This window comes from Dama dama, chromosome 25 (genome assembly GCF_033118175.1).
Source record: "Dama dama isolate Ldn47 chromosome 25, ASM3311817v1, whole genome shotgun sequence".
Lineage (NCBI taxonomy): Eukaryota > Metazoa > Chordata > Mammalia > Artiodactyla > Cervidae > Dama > Dama dama.
In genome coordinates, this window is record NC_083705.1 from 42,109,978 (window position 1) to 42,134,736 (window position 24,759).

The 24,759-nt window shown below is 40.8% G+C and overlaps 1 pseudogene; it reads left to right on the forward strand.

Moving 5' to 3' along the window:
* The window catches only part of LOC133046617 (cilia- and flagella-associated protein 53-like), a 51,411-nt pseudogene extending 36,997 nt beyond the window's left edge, over nucleotides 1–14,414 (forward strand).
* Nucleotides 14,415–24,759: the final 10,345 nt, after the last annotated feature.

Below are 24,759 nucleotides of genomic sequence, written 5' to 3' on the forward strand. Positions count from 1 at the left end.
CAACACTTTCTCACAGTTCTCAAGTTCAAAGTCTGTATCACTGGGCTGAGATCAAGCTGTTGACAGGACCATGGTCCCTTAGGGGCTCCGGTAGAGGATGTTTTCCACTCTTGCCTCTTGGAGCCTGTGGAGGCTGCCAGTACTTCTTGGCTTATGGCCACAGGGGTCCAATCTCTGCCCCTGGGGTCACTTATCTTCTGTTCTGTGAATGTTTGTGTCAGTCTCCTCTGCCTCCCTCTTATAAAGTGAAAGTGAAAGTCGTTCAGTCCTGTCCGACTCTTTGCGACCCCATGGACTATACAGTCCCTGAAATTCTCCAGGCCAGAACACTGGAGTGGGTAGCCTTTCCCTTCTCCAGGGGATCTTCCCAACCCAGGGATCGAAGCCAGGTCTCCCGTATTGCAGGCAGACTCTTTACCTGCTGAGCCACAAGGGAAAGCCCCTCATAAGGCTACACATGATTGTATTCGGGGCCCACTATGATAATCTCTTCAGTCTCAAGAATTTTAAACTTAATAACACTTAAGAAAATATTTTTTGCCATATAAAGGGATCTTCGTGGACTTCCCAGGTGGTGCTAGTGGTAAAGAACCCACCTGCCAATGCAGGAAATGTAAGAGACGTGGGTACGACCTCTGGGTTGGGAAGATCCCCTGGAGGAGGGCATGGCAACTCACTCCATGGTTCTTGCCTGGAGAATCCCCATGGACAGAGGAGCCTGGCAGGCCACAGTCCCTAGGGTCTCAAAGGGTCAGACAAACTGAAGTAATTTATCAAGCGTGCATGCAAGGTGATATTCACAGGTTCCAGAGATTAAGACCTGAGTATCTTTGGGGGAACCATTATCTAGCCTACTATATTGATATTTATACCTCAGAAATCAGAGGATTTACTTCCCCAGCTGCATGGGAATAGTCTGTCTTTCTGTCTGTGTGTCTGTCTCTCTCTCATACTCTTACTCTCTTTCTCTAACCCTGGTCCCACTTACCTAATTATATATGTCAAGTGGTTTGACCAAACAAGAGTTTTGTTCTTATTGTACCTACTGAAAGACTAGGATAGGCAGCTGCAAGCCGAAGTCAGAACTCACATCTCTGTGAGGCTGTGATTCTTTTGGATTCTCTAGCGTGCTTATTGCCATCCGGTCACAAAACGGCTGTTCCAGACCCATGCATTCAAATAGGAAGAAGAGGGTTTCCAGTTGCTTCTGTGTGTTTATCAGCAAACCAAAACTTTCCCTGAAAACTCTCAGGAGATATCTTTTTATGTCTTATTGGCCAGAGATGTGTCCTGTCTCTAGACGCCGAGGAAGCTAAGAAAAGAAGATAAATCTTTTCTCACATGGATAATGGAAAGCATCAAGACAGATCAGAGATAACTGCTGTGTAAGCCAAGCAACAGGTTCTACAGGATACCTAGTCTGAAGAAATGCTGGGGAGAGGGTGTGCTGGGGAGAGGAGCAAGGAGAAACAGACTTGGAACCCTAATGAAGAGCTGCAAGGAGTCAGATATGAAGCTGTATAGTTCCATATAGCCTCTCATGTCATCTTCACATGAATCATTTGAGATCATAATTAGCATTCCCACTTTGCAGAGAAGAAATTAAGATGTATACTCTAGTAGGCAGAGTTAATAAATGATGAAGCCAGGAATAAAACTGAACTGTGTCTAAATCCAGACGCTACGCTCTTTCTAGCATCCAAAAAGAAGTGTCAGATCAGTCAGCACATCTGTGGCTGACTTTTTTCCCTAGCAGCCACTCTTCTTCAAAAGCTATTTTATTTTGACAGTGTTGACCAAAACTCAGAGTGCTTCCCCGGGATCATAAATCTAGTCCAGGGCTGTGGTTATGGGGGCAGTTAAAATGCTCTGGTTCCATCACCCACTTGTCCTGAGAAGCAGGGCCTGGTCAGCACACTGTAACGTGCATCTGAGATGGGAATGTGACACAGTCAGCCCAAGAGTTTGTCTTCACCACAGACTTTGGGATCCCTGGGCTGCCTATGTGAAAAAGCATGTGAAGCTTTTCATCAAGAATAATTGGCTAAATGGTATCTTCTCAGGACAAGTGCTAACAGGAATGCAACTCAAGCCTTGCTGCTGACTTTTGGAGTTAAATCAGACTTATGTCTCCAAATCTGCCTTCAAGACATGAGTTTCCAAATATATTGCTGAGAAATTTTTACAGAGAAGTTCCATTGGTGGAGGTTGGATTATTATTAAAGAAAGGCAAATCCATGTTTAAAAGTTTCTATAAACATAGAAACATTTAGACAAGAAGAAAAATATATATATAATTCAAAAATCTGCCCCAGAACAGAACCATTTTTTATGATCTGAAGTTTATCTCATACCCTCATCTCCTTCCCCTTGAACTAATCTAGTGGTTTTTTTTTTCCTGTTTGGTTTACATAATTCAAATTCATCAGTTTCTGTGTGTTTTATGAAACCAATAGAGAAAAAGAAAAAAATTTGGCCCACCCATCAAAACACACTGCACAATACAAAACAAGTTTTAGATTTATGTTTTGTTCTGATAGAGTGTAATGACTGTAGCAACACAAATAGGCAGTTATCAAGAGGATCTCAGATCCTAAAAAATGAATTTATTCCCTTACAGTTAAAGAATGTTCTACACAGTGAAAATACAATACAGGATTTCATGATTTGCACATTCTTGGAGGTGGAGGGGAATTATCGACTTTATTCATCCATGAAAATAAACCCATCTCTCTATGGCTCTGGAAGAATAGGTAAGTTCTAGAAGACATGGGAGTAAGGGTATCAGCCCCTAAGAGAGATCCAGTCCCTTTAAAGTGAGGAAAACTGAAGAAAGTAAAAAATAAATCTCTTTCAAATCATTATGATGTACACCTTTAATCTTATACAGTGGTGCACACCAATTATATTTCAATAAAATTGGAAGGAAAAAAGAGATCTCCTCTCAGCTTGTTGGAAACACAGATTGGGTTTAGACCCAGTTTCTGCATCACTCAAAGTCAGTAAGTCTAACTCATCAGACCCTTCATGCCTACACTTGACCACTTTCTTTAATTACTGGCCAGCAAGAATGGTCCCAGAGACAAGCATCAAAAGCTAGTGGATTCACCACTTTAGACCCAGGTGCTTGATTAGTCATTCAGTCATGTCTGACTCTGTGACCCCATGAACTTTAGTCCATAAGTCTCCTCTGTTGATGGGATTCTCCAGGCAAGAATACTGGAGTGGGTAGTCATTCCCTTCTCCAGGGGATCTTTCTAACCCAGGATCAAACCTGGGTCTCCTGCATTGCAGGCAGATTCTTTACTGTCTGAGCCACCAGGGTAGGCCATAGACCCATGTGTGACACCAGTTGTCAGGAAGAGACTTTGCATTACAGCCCTATTGGATTTGTGAAGGCTCTTGCTCCCCCTAAATCTGCCCGAAGAGGCTGAATAATGATACCTATAAGTACAAGAAAGTTATTCCCATAAGGGATGAACTTGGACTGAAGCAGAACAGAAGATGGAGGAAAGTCAGCAGATAAATTGCTCACCCTCTTCCTCTATGGGCAGTTCTAAGACATAATAACCTGTACAACTTTTCTAAAGATGTTCTGCAAGATACACAACAACCAGTTGTGTATTTTGCAAAGCTATGGCCAGTTCAGTAATATACCCACTGTCCTTCACTCTAGATCTCCCAAGACTGAACCGTCAATAAAGTATTAGCTTCTAAGCTTATACCTTAGGCTTTATTTTCTGAAGAACCCATGTTAAGACGAAGAGTGATAACAATCACACCTTCTCCCTGAAGTAGTTTATAAGGAAAAGCGTAGCATAAAGAGTGTAGAAATGGGTCTGGTACAATCCAGGGATGATCACAAATCTAAGTCAGAGATGAAATGAAGCAGAAAAACTATGCTCTCCTATGGAAATGGAAATGGAATTGGGAATCACACTTACCTATGCCCAACAAAGATAGATTGGAGAGAGGAAGGACTGGTATTCTCCTATAAGACTGGACTCCATCTCACCTCTCACATCACAGTGAGGTCCTTTAAAAAGGGCATTCCATTAGAAGAGTAACAAATTAGTGAAAGGTAGGAAGAAGATGGGACAAATGTGAAAAAGAATTTCCTTCCAAATCTTTATTTCTGGGCATGCTAACAATGGACTCCTCAAAAATGTTAGGAAGAGATCAGCCTTTAGCAGATGAAAGGCCTTTAGCCTTTCACTGATTTGTTACTGAAAATTCAGCCCACTCTTGTAATAGAATGCCCTTTTAAAAGGACCTCACTGTGATCTGAGAGGTGATATGGAGTCCAGTCCAGTTCATGAGGACTTGCCTGAGGAAAAGGGAAATTTCCCCAAGATTGCAGCTTCACTCATGTTGGCAAATCCTGGCCTGTCATTTCTTGACACATGCCAAATAATCAAGTGCATTGCACCGAGTATGTGAATGGCTATCCAAAGTTAGGACTTTCATTGTTAGGTCTGCCACCTACGAGTTTTGTGATGTTCGTCAAGTCAGATCTGATTACCAACATTCTCTGTGGACTCCAGCTAACATTCACAAGATTATTAGCTGAAACAATGAGGTAATGTGAGATATCTTTTTAAATTTCTGCCTCAGTTTAAATGTTTTTGACTAGGAAGTACATAAGCAACTAAATGTGGCAAAGTAATGAGGGCATTTATTGTCATTATTGTTGGCCAGAAACCCAGAAGTAATTGCGAGCGTTGGCGAATCCTGCCACTAAGTCAGCATTCTCCCACAGCTCTCTTCAGCTATTTGACTTTCCCCTTGAGTTTGCCACAGCTACAAACAGCATGTCCTCACACAGTTATATTGAAAAGTAGGAAGGGGGAAAGTAAGAGAGGGGAAAGAGTCTCTTCTATGTTTTCCTTTTCAAATCAGAAGTGAGAAAACTCTCAAAAGTCCACACAGACTTCCTCTCAGTTCTCATTGGCCAAAACAGACTTATATACCCCACTCTAAGCCAATCACAAATAAGGAGGTCAGTTTAGTTCAGTCGTTCAGTTGTGTCCAACTCTTTGTGATCCAGTGGACTGCAGCACACCAGGCCTCCCTGTCCATCACCAACTCCTAGAGCTTGCTCAAATTCATGTCCATCAAGTTGGTGATGCCATCCAACCATCTCATCCTCTGTCGTCCCCTTCTCCTCCTGCCTTCAGTCTTTCCCAGCATCAGGGTCTTTGCAAATGAGTCAGTACTTCGCATCAGGTGGCCAGAGTACTGGAGTTTCAGCTTCAGCATCAGTCCTTCCAATGAATATTCAGGACTGATTTACTTTAGGATGGACTGGTTGGGTCTCCTTGCAGTCCAAGGGACTCTCAAGAGTCTTCTCCAACACCAAACTTCAAAAGCATCAAATCTTTGGTGTTCAGCTTTCTTTGTAGTCCATACATTACTACTGGACAAACCATAGCTTTTACTAGAAAGACCTTTGTCAGCAAAGTAATGTCTTTGCTTTTTAATATGTCTGCTTTTTAATTGGTTGCTCATAGCTTTTCTTCCAAGGGGCACATGTCTTTTAATTTCATGACTGCAGTCACCATCTGTAGTGATTTGGAAATAAAGTCTGTCACTGTTTCCATTGTTTCCCCATCTATTTGCCTTGAAATGATGGGGCCAGATGCCATGATATTCGTTTTTTGAATGTTGAGTTTCAAGCCAGGTTTTTCACTCTCCTCTTTTACTTTCATCAAGAGGCTCTTCAATTCCTTTTCATTTCCTGCTGCAAGGGTAGTGTCATCTGCATATCTAAAGTTATTGATATTTCCCCCCACAGTCTTAATTCCAGCTTGGGCTTCATCCAGCCTGGCATTTCACATGCTGTACTCTGTAGGTAAGTTAAATAAACAGGATGACAATATCTAGCCTTGACGTGCTCTTTTTCCAATTTGGAACCAGTCTGCTGTTCCATGTCCAGTTCTAACTGTTGCTTCTTGATCTGCATACAGATTTCTCAGGAGGCAAGTCAGGTGGTCTGGTATTCCCATCTCGAAGAAATTTCCGCAGTTTCTTGTGATCCACACAGTCAAAGACTTTGAAATAGTCCATAAAGCTGAAGCAAAGCGAAGCAAAATGAAGTCGCTCAGTCGTGTCCGACTCTTTGCAACCCCATGGACTGTAGCCTACCAGGCTCCTCTGTCCGTGGGATTTTCCATGTAAGAATACTGGAGTGGGTTGCCATTTCCTTCTCCAGGAGATCTTCCCAACCCAGGGATTGAACCTGGGTCTCCCGCATTATAGGTAGACGCTTTACCATCTGAGCCACCAGGGAAGTCCAAAGCAGAAGTAGATGTTTTTTTTGGAACTCTCTTGCTTTTTCGATGATCCAGCAGATGTTGGCAATTTGATCTCTGGTTCCTCTGCCTTTTTAAAATCCAGCTTGAACATCTAGAAGTTCTCAGTTCATGTACTGTTGAAGTCTGTCTTGGAGAATTTTGAGCATTTCTTTGCTCATGTGTGAGATGAGTGCAACTGTGTGGTAGTTTGAACATTCTTTGCCATTGCCTTTCTTTGGGATTGGAATGAAAACGGACCTTTTCCAATCCTGTGGCCATCTCTGAGTTTTCCAGATTTGCTGGCATATTGAGTTCAGTACTTTAACAGTCATCTTTTAGGATTTGAAATAGCTCAGCTGGAATTCCATCATCTCCACTAGCTTTGTTCGTAGTGATGCTTTCTAAGGCCTACTTGATTTCATACTCCAGGATATCTGGCTCTAGGTAAGTGATCACAACATCATGGTTATCTGGGTCATGAAGATCTTTTTTGTGTGGTTCTTCTGTGTATTCTTGCCACCTCTTCTCTATATCTTCTGCTTCTCTCAACATCCTCTCTTCTCTGTTTCTGTCCTTTATTGTGCCCATCTTTGCATGAAAATTTCCCTTGGTATCTATAATTTTCTTGAAGAGATCTCTAGTTTTTCCCATTCTATTGTTTTCCTCTATTCCTTTGCATTGATCACTGAGGAAGTCTTTCTTATCTCTCCTTGCTCTTCTTTAGAACTCTGCATTCAGTTGGGTATATCTTTCCTTTGCTCCTTTGCCTTTAGCTTCTCTTCTTTTCTCAGCTATTTGTAAGGCCTCCTCAGACAGCCATTTTGCCTTTTTTGCACTTCTTTTTCTTGGGGATGGTCTTGATCACTGCCTCCTGTACAATTTCACGAACCTCCATTCATAGGTCTTCAGGCACTCTGTCTATCAGATCTAATCCCTGAGGAAATGAGGAGTTAGGTGTGCCCAATTTGGTTTAATCCAATCACCATTCACTCTGGAGGAGGAACTCCATCCCTTCCCAGATTCCATTACCACCCGATAGGTAAACAGAAAAAGGGTTTTATTGCCATAGAAGTGGTGATGACTGTTGGCCAAGTGATTGTCAAAATTTTAAAGTGTTAAACAGGCAGCATTTTTAAAATACACAGTATAACAAATATAAGTAAAGATTAAGAACAAGTTTCTGTCCTTAAGGATCTTGAGATTTAACCTAGGAAACAGCTTTATTGAAATCAGGAGAATCTAGTTTCAGAATCTGTTTTTTGTATGAATTTGGATTCCCACTACTTTCAAAGAAGTGATCAGGATAATAGGTGTATAATGTATTTACCATTTAATCAATCCATTCTGCAAAGATATAAAAAAAGGGAGCACTTCCCATTGAAAATAAATCCCTGTTTCTTGAAACTCGGAGTTAAAATTGCATTTCTAATCTTTACAGATATAAAAAGAAAATTGATTTCTTTGCTTTCTCTGCTTGGGTTCTGATGTATATAAAAATTGTTGTGCATCCCTCCCTGGAGGCTCTATCTTCTAGCAGACCACAGCCTTTCCAGGCCTCCAGACATGCTAACCTGTGGGCAGTGATACCTAGTAGAAGGGAGTAATTTCATCATCTTTCATTTTTTAGGACTGTTGACAGAAATGGTACAGCATGATCTCAAGAATTAAAAGCAGAGACAGGTGTTTGGGAATTTATAAACAAACTGTTTATCTGTACAGAAAAGAACAGATAACAGTTCCTGGAAGTCCTCCGCCACCCACCGCCCTCTTCCTGTCTTTACTTTCCTTTGCCTCTGTGTTTGAAAATTCTGTCTTGCTATTAGTTTTTAATGAAACCAGTATGTTTATCATATTTGACGGCAGACTTGGTTGTTTGCAATTCAAGGTTATGTTATTTTTTCCTCACACAGATTCAACTGGCAGTCTCCGCAGATTCCTTTGCACAAAAATGACACCATGACACCAAAGTTCTAGTGGCAAGAAGCAAATTCTACACCTCAGTAATTCTGCCAGCAAGATAAAGTATTGCCAACTGAGTTTTCTCTTCCTAAGAAAATTAAAAAAAAAAACCCAGAAAGGATAAAATTTAAATTTGGACAAGAAAACATGCTTCCATATTGTAACAGAGCAGTGGGCTTCAGAGCTTTCTATGATTCTAAATGCTTGGTTGATGCTTCAGCAGCCTCTTCAGACTTATCATTTACCACTTTCAAAAGATCTTGGACTCTGCAAACAGACTTGATTAGCGTGACTAAGTCTCATAGTCTCAAAGCTTCAGGCATCACTGGATAAATAGTTAATAATAAGAAACATGTTGTGACATTCATTGTTAAATTATATTCTCCATTCTTTCTTACATCTATGAATTTCTAGGAAAATGAAGTTCTGCAGTTACATTAAATTATCTAGATGTCATTTAAGAAGAAAAAAGAAAACAGCTTTAGTATAATTTCAACTGTCTCCTTCATGACAGACACAAATACATGGAAAACTCTGGACTTTGTAAAGATTTTCCCTTGTCCCGACCATCCAGTCAACCTACAGAACCACAGCTTCCTTTCCCATCACTGCCAGACTTCTCAGAGAAACTTTGTTTTTTCTTCATTTCTCCATTCCTTTCTCATAATAACCTTTCTGCCTCCACCCACTTGTGTAATGGTTTCTCAAAGTGCAATGACCTCTTTACAAATGATCACAAAGTTTTTTAAAATATCTATTACTCTTATTCCATTTGTCCTTATTCATAGGCTTTGAAAGACAGTACACTCACCTGAAAATCCTGCTAAAGTTAATCATATGTTCAGATTCCCCTAAATGCAGGTATTCTCCAGAAGATTCCTAGGACTTCAGCCTTTTTCATCTCAGACTTTCTCATCTACTCCTGTGGCTACAAATACCCACCACTTCTGCATCCATCTCTGAAAGGTTATTTCTCATCTAAACAGTAGACTGTCTTGTGAGATGCTAAGTTAAATCAGCATATAGGTGCACCTTGGCACTTCAAAAAATTCTCTTTTGTCCAAACCTATTCCTGTGCCTTCTAGTTATCTTCCCCCCAAAACATGATTAAGACCCAAGGGTTATCTATGGCTCTTCCATCTTTTGAACTTCTAACATCCAATCAGTTGTTCAGTTATCCCTCGTGGATGTCTGCAGTTATTTCATCATCTAAGCCATAGCTTTTTTGTTTGTTTGTTTATTCATCTTGCTGCCTCGGGTCCTAGCTGCAGCCCATGAGATGTCTGTTGTGTCATGAGGGATCTTTTATTGCAGACACGGACTGTCTGGTTGTGGCACTCAGGCTCAGTTGTAATGGACAGGCTTAGTCACCCTGGAGCACGGGGAATCTTCCCCAACCGGGGGTTGAACCACGTCTTCTGCATTGCAAGGTGGATTCTCAAGCGCTGGACGACCAAGGAAGTCCCTAAGCCATAGTTTTTACTGCCATGTTCAAGATCAATTTCCTATTAGCTCTGTTCTAGGCCATTCCAACAAATATTTATTCTCTTTCCACATCCTGCCACTTGTCCTTTCCCAGTCGGAGTGATTTTCCTAATGTACAGTTCTGACCATGTCAGTCATGACTCAAAAGATATCTATGCTTTCTCCATTTTTTACAGGATAAAGATCAGTGTCCAGTTTAGCATTTAAGTTCCTTTATAAAACTTTAGAAAACTCTGAAATCTTAAAAACTCTTGTGTAGAATGTATTGTTTTAGCTTACCACAAAGAAGGACTTGCCAGAGGACTGTAAATAAATAAATAAGAAAGAGTAAGCTGTTTTTGTCTTTTTTTTAATTGGATGGGGAAATATGTTTTTTTAAAGAATGATTGTATTGCCATCTGCTGGAATGATTAGAGCACAACATTTGAAGCAACTCTTCAAACGTGAAAAGTTTGGCTTCGGTATTCAAAAACTCTCTGAATGAGGGTTTTAATGTCTAATAGAATAGCACACCAAATTACAATTAACAAATTGACAAGGCCTTTGCTTATAAGAGACTGTGAATATTCACCCTTTTTTACTGAGAATATTCCAGTTGAGTTCAAGAATGAAACGATTGGTTTTGTGAGAAAAAAAGTGCCTTGCCTAATATCAGGTGACTTTCAGAAAACACATTTTCTGATGCTACTCAACAATTCAAAGGTTTCCTTCTCAACCTTTGAGACTCAGAACTAGAATTATCTTTCCCAGTGAACGATTCCTATGCCAAGTCTCCCCCTTCTTGAATTCATATTTGCATGTACCCTTCGTTTGGGAGATTAAACAGATTGCAATATATTGACATGTACATTTCCTGTGTTTGCCTATCAATATGCAGTCATACTTGAGGATCTGGTCTCTAGAGTCAAACTACCTGTTTCAAAATATAAATTTGCCACTTACTAGCTGTTAATTAATATCTTGGTGATTAGCTTCCTCCCCTGTCAAATAGAGATAACAATACTTTCCTCAGAGGGTTGTTAGAAAAATTATTTTAACAAAAATTGTAAAATCACTCAAAACAGTGCTGCCATATAGCAAACCCTTAAGAATTAATAGCTAGTATCATGCATATTGCTACCGATAGGATTCTTGTGCAGAAATAATCCCAAGAGGTAGCAGTGAGTCCAGTTCATAATAGTACTATTATTAAATGACAGGTTTTTATTAGCTAGTTTTAAATTAAGTAGATTTTTGAAGTATAATTTACATACACTAAAATTAATTATTTGATGAATTTTGACAATAATTGAATAGCCATAACCACAATTAAGATAAAGAAATTGTCTATCACCCTAATGTATCTTATGGCATTTTCATATATCCCTGTTCCTACCTCCAACCGCTAAGGGTCCCCAAGCTCTAGCAGCCACTGAATCTATTATATGTCACTATAGCTTTCATTTTCCAGAACTCTATGTGAATGGAATCATACCATATGCTGTCTTTTGTGTTTCGATTCTGTTACTTGAGGTAACAACTTTAAGATCCATCTATGTTGTTTTGTATAACACTAGTTCATTCTTTTTTTATTACATATTAATATTTCATATGGAGAAGGCAATAGCGACCCACTCCAGTACTCTTGTCTGGAAAATCCCATGGACGGAGGAGCCTGGTAGGCTGCAGTCCATGGGATCTCGAAGAGTCGGACATGACTGAGCGACTTCACTTTCACTTTTCACTTTCATGCATTGGAGAAGGAAATGGCAACCCACTCCAGTGTTCTTGCCTGGAGAATCCCAGGGACAGGGAAGCCTGGTGGGCTGCCGTCTATGGGGTCGAACAGAGTCGGACATGACTGAAGTGACTTAGCAGCAGCAGCAGCAGTATTTCATAGATTTTTGGATTGCTTCTATGTTTCTGCCACTGTAAATAAAGTTGCTATGAAAATTTGCATGCAAGATTTTGTGCACTCTTGGCAATATTTCTCTGAATAAATCTCTTCAGATAAGGAAACATGAGTAAAAATAAACAAATAGAACTATATCAAACTAAAAGCTTCTGCACAGCAAAGGAAACAGTCAAGCAAACCTAAAGACAACCTACCAGATGGGAGAAGATATTTGCAAATTGTTTATCTGATAAGGGGTTAATATCCAAAATATAGAAAGAGCTCATACAACTCAATAACAACAAAAACAAACAATTTTTAGAATGGACAAGGGATTGAATAGCTTTTTTTTCCCAAAAAAAAAACATATAGATGGTCAATTGTCACATCAAAAGATATTCAATATCACTAGTTATTAGGGAAATGCCAAGTCCAAACCACAGTGAAATATCCCATCACAACTGTTAGAATGACTAAGAAATAACAAGTGTTGGAAAGGATGTGAAGAAACACCACACACCCTGTTCATGGGAATGTAAATCAGTACAGCCACTATGGAAAACAACATGGAAATTCCTCAAAATATTAAGAACAGAACTAGCATATGGCCCAGCTATTCCACTTCTGAGTATTTTTTAAAGAATATGAAAACCTAATTCAAAAAGATTTATTCACCCCTATGTTCATGGTAGCATTTATCTATAATATCCAAGATATGGAAATAACCTAAGTACTCATCACTGGATGAATGGATATAAAGATGATGTGATAATATATACACAGTGAAATACTACTAAGCCAGAACAAAATGAAATCTTGCCATTTGCAACAACATAAATGGATCTTGAGGTATTATTCTAAGTGAAATAAGTCAGATGGAGAAAGGTATGAATTCACTCATATGTGGTATATAAATAAATAAACAAAACAAAAGTAAACACATAGATAAAGAGAACAGAGCAGTGATTACCAGAAGGGAAAGGGGAGGTCTAAGTGGGTAAAGGAGATGATGTGTCATGATGGATAGAAACTAAGCTTTTGGTGGTGAGCACACTGTAGTGGATGCCTGTGTGTTTGCTCAGGCACTTCAGTAGTGTCCAACTCTTTGGACTGTAACTCATGAGGCTCCTCAGTCCATGGGATTCTCCAGGCAAGAACACTGGACTGAGTTGCCATGACCTCCTCCAGGGCAATCTGCCTGACACAGGGATTGAACCCATGTCTCTTACCTCTCCTGCATCGGCAGGCAGGGTCTTAACCACTAGCACATGTGGGAAGCCCCACTGTAGTGCATTCCTTAGGTGACATATACTGCAGTATTCATGAAACTTAGATATGTTATAAACCAATATTATCTCAATATAGTTTTAAAAAAACGAATATAGTATTCCATCTATACTGACAAAAGATGAAATAAGCTACATGAATGCTTAACATCAGAAGAAAATGAGTATTTTACTGAAATGCTGTCTAAAGAAACAATAGAGGGGAAAAAAAGAATGAGAAGGAAAATTAGATTATTGGAAGAGAAAAACAGAGTGTTTTGTGACTGAGTTGCCAGTAGGCCCATGCTGAGTTGCTTTGTATCCATCTGAAGGTATGTCTGACAGATTGCAACACCATGGACTGCAGCCAGCCAGACTCCTCTGTCCATGAGGATTCTTCAGGCAAGAATACTGGAGTGGGTTGCCATGCCCTCCTCCAGGGGATCTTCCCAACCCAGAGATGGACCCTGGGTCTCCTGCATTGCAGGTGGACTCTGCCATCTGAACCACCAGAGAAGCCCTGAGGGTGTGGACTGAGGGTCTATGCTGAGTTGCTTTGTATCCATCTGAAGGCATGTGGTGAGAAGCGGAAAGCACAGGCAGAATTCAGTGAGGAGCTGAAGAGGCAGAAAATGGTGAAAGAGGAGATGTTCTCAGAATCCTGGGAGGAAGACCAATGAGCTGAGAAACAATGACAAGCCCAGGAGGAGAGGAGACAGAACTGGTGGAGAACACACACTTGGTACTGGACTCACAGGTCGTTGCCATCAAATCACCAAAACAGGTGCTGCAGCAGCTGGAGGAAGAGAAGGCAGGCACAACTCACAGAAAACAATGATCCAAAGGGTAAACTTGAGAGAGGACAGGATAAATTAGGGGAAGAAAAGACAAAGCAGGACGTTTTGCAAAAAGCCCTCAGCGAAACAATAGGATACATTCAGGTGGAGTAGAGAAGACAGCAGGACTTGCATGTGAAGCTCATGCAGAGAGCCCTTCAAAGGTTCCAGAAGAGACTGATAACAAAGAAGCAAAAAAGAGAAGACATGGGAAGAAAACGGAAGCTTTCTCAGGGCTACGTAGTGGAGCAATGTGAGGAGGAGGATATTCCGGAGAAAGAATTGGACAGAATAACAGAGGAAAAGAAACTGGCTGAGAAGGACAGGTTGCTGAGGCCTGAAAGGGAGGAAAGGGAGCAACTTGGGAATGAGGTCATGTGTACAAGAAAAGCTCAAGAGCAAGAAAGCTTGCAAAAAAGGAAAAGAACAGGAAGAAGGTGCTATAGAACAGGATCACATAAATGAAGGTCTTAAAGAACTTAACAGGATAGGAGAGTTTCATAAGAGGTAAGGTTTAGCCCAGGAGTACAGGCGGCTTCTGCAGATCCAAATATCCTACCAGTTGCAGACTCAGGAAAAAGAGGAGGATGAGTTTGAAGCAGAGATAGCAGCAAACCAGATTTGTCAGGACAAGACTCAGGGGATCTGGATCACCCACCAACTGTTGTTCAGAAACATGCATTCCATGCAGAGTTTGTCCTGATAATCTTCCAATATAGTCTTATAAGCACCAATATTTTTTTGTCTCAGTCTTTAGATATTTTTGACTATGATATGAGCTTCCCCAGTGGCTCAGATGGTAAAGAATCTGCCTACAAAGCAGGAGACCTAGGTTCAATCCCTGGGTTGGGAAGATCCCCTGGAGAAGGGGATACAATATGCTTGTATCTTCTCTAAAAACAATAGAGTACAGTAGCCTCTTTTATCACCATCCTTGCAGACTCACAAGCAGTCCAGCATATTATTATTAAGAGAATGATTCCTTAGAACTAGAAAATATTGTTCCATGGGAGTTGTGAGTTAGCAGACTGATGGAAAAAAAAAAAAAAAACTTTACCAGTCCAGGAGGCTGGTAACAATGGGCCAAATAGCTGTGAGTTTGGGATTAATGGCTAGGGAGAGGAAGCCCCCAGATTCCTGGGCATCTCCTGGATCTCAAGGCATGGAAAGTTAGCACCAGAGGGAATAGTTGGCTTGGCCAAGCAGACCTCTTCTGGGGTCACTGAGGTGACAGGCCTGGACAGCTGCTGATCTCCTCAAGCATCTGCAGGGACCGTGGATTTTGTTCCAGGCTCCTCTGGATCTCCTAGCCTCTCCTCAGGGGGGAGGGTTTCTCAGCCCCTCTGTCCCATCCCAGGGCCTTACAAAGAATTCACTTGGCTGCCCGCTCACTGTGGCCCGAGCCCTGGATCTTTGCTGTGCGGGTGGGACCCCTCTCCCTCTCCTGACTTTACAGATGGCTCACGTTTTCCTCCCTCTCCTCTGGCCCAAACTCACACAAACCAACTCTTCAAGGGCCCAGCTGGGACCCTGGTGGGAGAGAGGGGTTAAGAACATGTACTGAGCCTACCATCTGCACAGAATCCTTCACAAAGTATATATTAGGATTTGCGCTTCCCCAGTGGCTCAGCGGTAAAGAACCCACCTGCAATGGAGATAGATTCTATCCCTGGGAGAAGAAGATCCCCTGGAGGACGGCATGGTAACCTATTCCAATATTGTCTCCTGGAGAACCCCACGGACAGAGGAGACTGGTTGGGTTACAGACCATAGCGTCGCAAAGAGTCGGACTTGACTGAAGCGATTTAGCACACCTGCATATTATGGTTTTGTTAAAAAAAATGTTAAGTATTTCTACTTCTTTCCCACACTGGGATCGATCCCGACCAAGGGATCGAACCCGGGTCTCCTGCATTGTATGCAGATTCTTTACCCTCTGAGCCACTGGGGAATCCCATTTTTACTTCTTTGCTTATTTCCCCCTTTATCAGTTCTTTGAGAGTAGACATTTTATCTTTTAATTCTCTCTTCTCTCCGCTCTTTGTTTCAAAGTGTTTGGTTTAAATTTGAAATTCAGTAAATAGGATCTCCCAGAATCCACTTTAGAGCCCCTTTACAGGCAATCCCAAGTCTTACCTCTAGGTGGGGTACGTGATGTATTTCTCCTGCCTAAGAAAAGGAAGCCAGGATTCCATCACCGGGCTCTGAGACATTCTGGTTTGATTGCCTTTCAAATTTGGGAAGGATTGACCTGTTATGATGCAGAAGGAAATGGCAACCCACTCCAGCATTCTTGCCTGGAAAATCCCACGGAGAGAGGAGCCTGGTGGGCTGCAGTCCACGGAGTCGCAAGGAGTCGGGCACGACTGAGCTACTAACACTTACTTACTTACTTGACTCTTATGAAAGGGGTGTGTAAAAAAACTCTCCCTTAAGCCTTAAGAAATTGTTTCTATGGGTGAGGGAGACAGTGAGTAACTTCCCAGCCCCACACCTCACAACATTAGCAAAGTGAAATGTTTATTTCAGAAAGTGAGAAGAACAGATGTCAGGAGGAAAAAAAAAAAAAAGTGTTAAAAAAAAAAAAAGGTTCTTCTGCCAAGAGTTTATCATCTGGGATTTTGATTTAAAATTCCACTCAGACTCTATTTGTTAAATACCATTAAAAAAAAAAAAATCCCCCAGCCTGTCTCCACAAAGGGCTGGAAAACTTACTTTTGATGCCTCATTGACCTTGGCTGTCCATCTTGTTCCACTGAAATGAGCAGATTATTTTCCCTAAAAGTAAATGCCTGAGACTCTTTTTATAGATGCTAATAGATTAGATGAAATGGCTCTCTATGACCATTATTCAAGAGTTAAAGACCAAAGTTCAAAAAGCTTTGTTAAAGAATAATCTGGTGCCCAGCTGAGTGAAGCGTGATGCTGGTTCACCTTTAATGCTGCCCTTGGAGGAAGGTAGAAGGATGAATCCAAATGGAATATTTCTTGATCAGTTTTTCAAATTGCCTTCATCTAGCACAGAAGAGAAACCCAGAGAACTTAAATGCATCTTTCACTCTGGAGAGAAAAGATATAGTGACTCTGATTCATTAGAAAGTCTGCCTTGGATTATCTAACCAAATAAATGGTAATGGATTTTGTAGAAGGAGCAACTTGTGAGACACACGCTGACCTATAGACAGGAGAATGTCCTGCCTGCAGCACTTCTGCTAAACCAGGCTTCACCAGCAGAAAGTGTTCATAAACCTCTCCACAGTGGTCTACAACATGGAATCACATTCACTGGTAAATACACTAGTTAAGAAGCCACAAATGAGCATTCTGAGCTGGCTGGGCTCGGAATAGACACTGTGACCTGCAGAGTTCCCATTGTATGGTTGCCCAGTGATGTGCCTTAGGGGTTAGGAGACGAAGGAAAGACTGGTGGTGGCTACTGTTTGAGATCCTTAGATTATAGGAGGAGTACTATAACCTGCCAGAAGCGTGTTTGACTCATTCTTCTTCTAGAAGATTCTTGTAACAGGGTGAGAAGCAGCTAGACCTATTCAACAGAGAGTTCAGAAGGCAAAATGTTAAAGGCTCAGATGTCAAAATAGAGCATAGAATTTTGAAGAAGTTAGAATGTGGGTCTGTATATGTCCCCAATAAGCAGTTCTAGATGCTGACAATTTGACTGGAACCTTTAATGGAGTCTGGAAACAAGCAAGATAACGGTGTCCCCATGGATGACTGACAAGGCTGGTGTTCTTACTCAGATGTACATAAGCAGGAGAGGAAAATAGAACAATTGTTCTGCAGTGTTCTAAAAATGGGCTAATTATGCTCTAGCACTACTTTGGCAAACTTCTGGCAATGAGCATCCTTCTTCCCTAAGTTAATAGACAAAATAGCATATCTTTTGTTGACAACAATCATTTGACTTAGACTGTCTCAGTTAATCTTCACAGAAATTCCCTGGAGTATTTACCATCCTCATATGATAGATGAGGAAACTGAGGTCCAAGGAAGATCAATATCCAAGGTCTCATGGGTAGTAAGAGAGAGAGTTAAGAATTAAACACAGTCTAATCCCAAAGCCTGTATATATTATAACGGACTATTTTTCCAAAGCAAAATCCCCCACTTATATGGATACTAGATGGAAGTGTTATCCTTACTATCTCAGAATGAAGAATGTACATATGTGTTATGGAAGCAAAGGTGTAAGTAGCACAGGGAGCAAGGTGATTAACTCTTGGATTTATGTGCCTCATCAAGGAGATTGGAGATCCCTACAAGAGATTAAGATGATGCTTGTGGGACTTCCCTGGTGGCTCAGTGGTAAAGAACCTGCTTGCCAATTCAGGAGACCCAGGTTTGATCCCTGGTCCAGGGGGATCCCTCAGAGTGGCTGAGGCCGTATGCCACAACTATTGAGCCTGTGCTCTAGAGCTCAGGAGATGCGACTACTGAAGCCCACAAATTCTAAGCTGTGCCCCACAACGAGAGAGGCCACTGAAATGAGAAGCCCTCACAGCACAACTAGAAAGTGACTCCTGCTCACTGCAACTACAGAAAAGCCTGTGCAGCAATGAAGACCCAGCATAAGCAAAAATTTTTAAAATGAAAAAAAATTTTTTAAAAAGATGATGCTTGTCAAGCCAATGGGGCTGGGAAAGGGAGCCCAGGCAAAGGAGACACACATGCAAAGGCTGCATGCCCACACGCATATCGCTGCAGAGTATCACGTGTTGGTATAATTGCAAGCAGACTGGCTTAGCTAAAGTGTCAGCCATGGGAGACGAAAAGAGGCTGGCCAGGTAGACAACGGTCAGATCTGGTCAGAGGGGACTTTGGGAGAATGTATTCTCCCCAGTTTGGAGATAAGGAGCTTTTACCTTATGGATAATGTCAAGTCACTAAAAGATTCTAGGCATTTGATATATGTGTGTGAGAATGGCATTGATAAAGCCTGTTGTGGCAAGGGTAAGAAACTATAAGTATGTAGCTACTGGGTTGTTTTCCATGGTAGGGTCACTCCACTTTGTTGTTTTTCTAATTTTATTTCATTTATTTAAAGTACATATATATGTGTGTGTGTGTATATATATATGTATAGTTGGTATCATTTTTCCCATATAGATTATTGTAAAATACTGAGTAGAATTTCCTCTGCTATACAGTAAGTCTTTGTTGTTTATCTATTTTATATTTAGTAGTGTGTATATGTTCACCCCAGTTCCTAATTTATCCCTTCCCCCCACCTTTCCCCTTTGGTAACTGTAAGTTTGTTTTCTGGGTCTGTGAGTCTGCTTTGTAAATAAGTTCTTTTGTATCATTTTTTTTTTAATTCCCCATACAAGTGATATCACATGATATTCACCTTTCTCTGACTGACTGACTTAGTATGGTAATCTGTAGATCCTCTACTTCATTTTGACATTAACTGGTATGGCCATTTCAGAGGAACTCATGCATCCAGGGAGCATTCATAGAGTAAAGCTTCATTTAAAAGCCTCACACATTTTCCTCCAAGGGACTCAACATAGAAAGAGATGTTCTATTCCTACTCTCCTGCAGCTGCAGTCCTTCCTCCACATGATTTCCAGTAATTTAGAACATTCCTGTTGTCTCTCTTTTTCAGACTACTTGTCTGTGGGAGCACTTAAAATGCATTTCTCAGTATATATATATATGCAATCAAAGGTTTTAATAAAAAGTTGAGTTTCCTGGCACAAGTGAGTTGACATCCGTGGAAACCCTTCCACTGATTCTAAATAAAGAACTGAAGACTCTTCACCACTAACAGATAAATTTCATTTATTTCACAATAATATAAATGTGTGCGTGTGTATGCTCAGTCGTGTCCAATCCTTTGTGACCCCATGAATTATAGACTGCCAGGTTCCTCTGTCCATAGAATTTTCCAGGCAAGAATATTGAAATGGGTTGCCATTTCTTCCTCCAGGGGATCTTCACAATCCAGGGATGGAACTTGTGTCTCCTGCATTGGCAGGCAGATTCCTTACCATTGAGGTACCTGGGAAGACCAATACACACACACACACACACACACACACACACACACACACACACACACACACGTGTGCCAAGTCACTTCAGTTGTGTCCAACTCTGTGCAACCCTATGGACTGTAGCCTTCCAGTCTCCTCTGTACATGGGATTCTCCAGGCAAGAATACTGGAGGGAGTGGATTTCCATGCCCTCCTCCAGGGGATCTTCTTTGACCCAGGAATTGAACCTGTGTCTCTTACATTTCCTGCATTGGCAGATGGGTTCTTCATCACTAGTGCTACCTGGGAAACCCCAGAGAGAGAGAGAGAGAGAGAGAGAGAGAGGATGTATATGTATAAATACATATATATATATATATACACATATGTATATATATACACATACATAAACACAGAGAGACATACATACACATATATCCTTTTCATTTTTAAACTTCATTCTTACAAGTTAAAGAAAACTACTATCCTAATGCTTTGATTTTTTAATTTACACATTAGCAATACCTAACTGATAGAGTTGTTATAAGACTTAAATGACATAACATATAATGGACCTAACATAAAGACTCTTGAGAGTCCTTTGGAGTGCAAGGAGATCCAACCAGTCCATCCTAAAGGAGATCAGTCCTGGGTGTTCATTGGAAGGACTGATGCTAAAGCTGAAACTCCAATACTTTGGCCACCTGATGCGAAGAACTGACTCATTTGAAAAGTCCCTGATGCTGGTAAAGATTGAGGGCAGGAGAAGGGGACGACAGAGGATGAGATGGTTGGATGGCATCACCAACTCAATGAATGTGAGATTGGGTAAACTCTGGGAGTTGGTGATGAACAGGGAGGCCTGGAATGCTGCGGTTCATGGGGTCACAAAGAGTTGGACATGACTTAGCAACTGAACTGAACTGAGATAAACTAAACACACCTTTACCCAAAGCAAACTCATGCTCACAGCTCCACCTCCCTCACTTTTAGCAGATTAAACTTGGATGAAAAGAATACCATACTCTTTGCCTGGATAATGTCAGGCAAAGTATAGAAGCCTACCTATGAAAAATAATTTTTTTGTCCTTTATAATAAGGAAGTTCAGTGATGGCTGGATCCAGGGCCTCAATTGGATTAGGTTTATTATATTAAGTTTTATAATTATATATATATATAATAACTCTACATAAACTTATTATTATGATTAGGTTTATTAGATCTCTCCTTCCCCTCCCTTTTCTCCCACCCTCCTTCTCCTCTGTCTTTTTCTCCTTTCTTCCTCAGTGTTGGGATGTTGGCTCCACACTCAGTAGTCTTCTTCCGAGAAGTGACAAAGAAAGCTACCAGCAGCTCTAGACTTAAACTGTACTAACTGAGCAGTCTTCAAAGTGGAGAACACTCCTTCTAACAGCTTCATCAAGATTGTCCCAGAAGTTTGGCATGACCCAAAAACCATGGAAATCCAGAGAATCATCAGAAAATTCTTATCACAACCTCTTTGTGTCAAATGGGTGTGTTTTGCTTAGAATATTTCATGGAATTCTGGTAAATTCAAATAAAGAGAAAGGATTAGCTGACAAATATTCAAACAAAGGTAATTACTCTGAGTAAAGGTGTGAAGAAGAATCACTTTTGGGTCATAAAATAAAGACTTGATTCTAGCCTAGAGAAATGAGGGCTTCAAGCTTGCACATACAAGCCTTTCTGTAGCAGAGTAAATTAGAAAACCCAATGACCAGTCAGTGCCTTTATAAGGAAAGAGACTGAGACACACCCGAGGGAAGAAACTCATGTGAAGGCAAAGGCAGAAATTGGAGTGCCAAGGAACTCTGGGAAGTGCTGGCAACCACCAAAGCCAGGAAGAAGGCTGAAAACAGATTCTCCTTCAGAGCCTTCAGAACTGTGAGAGGGAGAAAAAAACCCCTGTTCAGAAATCCAGTTTGTGGTGGTTTGTTTCAGCAGCCATAGGAAACTAATACAGATGGCAACATGCTGCAAAGGAATGAAAATTAAAATTCTCCACAAAAGATTCTATTCAATAGCTTAGTTCACTCCACCTTTTTACAGTCCATGCAGAAGCCAGTTATCATGCTGAGAGTTTCCTTTGTCTTATCTGTAAGGTGGGGATAATCATATTTTTTTCTGTCAATTTAGAGGATTCTATGAAAATCAAATCCAGTCTTTCTAAACTACATTGGATATTCCCAAGTGTGTTTAGTTGAGGGTTAGAATGATTCTGTCGTGAAGTAAGTTTAGAAAATCCTACATGTATGACTTTTGTCCAAAAGACTCACAACACAGGTTATTAGATAAAAGACAAAAAGAAGGCTGGTAACTTAGAATCTGTTTAGTCTCATTTAACCTCATATTCTCCAAATTTCTCTGACAAAGAAGTATTTCCTTTGAGGGACTTCAGTTGATATCTTGCAGATGCTCACATTGATTTGGAGCACACTTTATGAAGCACTGCACTTTGTAAGATACTGTAGGGACTATTTGTGTAATTATTTATGTTGTTGTTATTTATGTTATTTATGTGTTGTTATTTATGTTTTCCAAGTGGAGAACACTTGGAAAATCTACAGAAATCATCACTCATCTTCATGGCAGTGCTCCTGATTTTGCAAACTGCCCACATGGCTTCTGTTGAATAGAATTAGAAGAACTCTGTAAATGGAGTAACAGGTTTGGTAAAATGTGCACTCCACCCCCAGGTTCAGGAGCAACAGAAGTTCCCCTGCCTCCAGAATGAAACAAGCATCTGCTAAGACGCCTCCGTATCCTGGGCCCTGTGACAGATAATTTCACAAATGTTATCTCATTTCATTGAAATCTTTGTGGTCTTAATGTTTTTATCCTAAAACTCATACATGAAAAAGATATTTAAGTATGAACAATTTATTTCCTTTAACATCAAAAACAACTGAAAATTACATTATTTATTAGCACTTTTATTGCCAGTAGAACATAAGTAAGTACTTAAAGAGTCTAGCCCCAAAACCCAGATCAGGTATATTTTAAACTAGAAAGACTTTTTTCAAGACTTTCATTTCACTGGACCACCAAAGTATTAGTCGTTCAGTCTTGCCTGACTCTTTGCAATCCCATGGATGAGGCCACCAGGCTCCTCTGTCTGTGGAATTCTCCAGGCAAGAATACTGGAGTGCATAGCCATTCCCTGCTTCAGGGTATCTTCCCAACCCAGGGATCAAACTCAGGTCTCATGCATTGCAGGCAGATTCTTTACCCTCTGAGCTACTAGGTAAGGCCCACCTTATAGGGTGCTTACCACCAAAAATTCACTTTCCATCCATCAGCATACAGTTGCTCCCTTTACCCATTTCACCCTCCCCTACTCCTTTCCCTTTGACAACCCCTGTTCTGTTCTCTATATCTATGTGTTTGTTTTAGCTTGGTTAATTCTTTTATTTTGGCTTTTCATTTTTTTTGTTTTGTTTTGTCTTCATAGTCCACATATGAGTGAATCCATACGGTATTTATCTTTCTCCATCTGACTTGTCTTACTTAGCATAATACTCTTAAGGTCCATCCATGTTGCTGCAAAAAATAGAAGACCATTTTTATACATGAGGCTCAAAGAGGTGTGGTACGTCAGCTTGGGTAGCATAGATGGAAAGTGAGCAAGCCGGGGTATATGATCACTGGCAGTGCAGTTCCTCTTCCTGGAGCATATTTATATTCCTGTCATGAGAAAAACAGTTTAGCAGGGAACCTGGAAACACTGCCCCTAACTCCTGAGGATGAGCTACATATGAGCGATCTCTAATGAACCCTGGTGAATTTGGCAAGAACCAGTATTTTAATCAAATTGATTTCTCCAGGCACATAAAATGAGATACTCTTTTGATTTCTTGGGGATACCAAAAAAAGCTATAGATTCAAGATCATTCTGTTTAGTAAGTGCAATCAATGATTGCGTGTTACCACACTAGTCACTGTGTTAGTCATTTCTATGCTGGGTACTTCTCATGCCTCTCTGTACTTAATCTCCATCCTGCTTCCCACCCCTGCTCTGAGCCCAGAGATACCGACCAGTGTGGACCACATCACATGACTCCCTTCTTCTCTGTTCCACACAACTGTTCTTCCAGATTGCCGTCTTCCTCTTCCCTACTCCTCTCCACAGCTCCCAGGTCTTCTATTGCTGGTCTAAGGATATAGCACCAGCCATTGTGTTGCTTCCTTTATAGCCTACCCACAAGTTGATAAATTGTATGTCTTAAAATCTCTTCCAATTACCCCCATTTGAATGTTCAATCGATTTTCCTTTGGGGACTCTTAGTATACAGCTTTGGAATGCTGCCTCTTTAGCCCTCCCCCTTTACCCTGTCACTAAGACGTAGGTATATCCCCATTTTACAAATAAGAAAAGAGAGCATTTGCCTGAATTCACAAAAAGTGGGGGTGGGAGCAGAGTCATCCTTTGAACCCAGGTTTGTCTGAGTCTAATGCCTGCACTCTCAAATGTTCATGATATTGCACAAAAGCAATTCTAACCAATAGTAAGTGTAAAAGCATAGGCAGTTATGAACTAATAGATAAGTCAATTCACAATGTATTTAAAATGTTAATGTAAAAAAATCACTATATGCCGGCATTTCATAAGCATGAGCTCATTTGCTCATATGCTCTAACCCCATCATTACATCATTTTAGAGGTAAAGAAAGTGAAACTTATCCTCTAAACGGTCCCAATAGAAACAACTTTCACAGAAAAGCCTCAGGGAGCATAATACCCTGAAGGGTATTTTATTAGAGACACAAGGGTGAGACACAAGGCGAAAGATGCCAACATACCCCATGGTGAACAAATTAATAACTTTCTAGTAATTTTTCTCTTCAAAGCTCCTTCTGGTCTCCTCTCCCTGTGGGGGCCTCCTGCTCTTCCTCCTCCTCTGAGCCTATGCTCCACTTTGACCACCTGTTCTCCTCTCTCAGGTTCCCTCCTGGCCTCGACATTTTCTATGCTTCTGCTCTTTTACAAATATCAGTGTTCTTCCCCAAGCGTATAGCCCAAACTGCACACT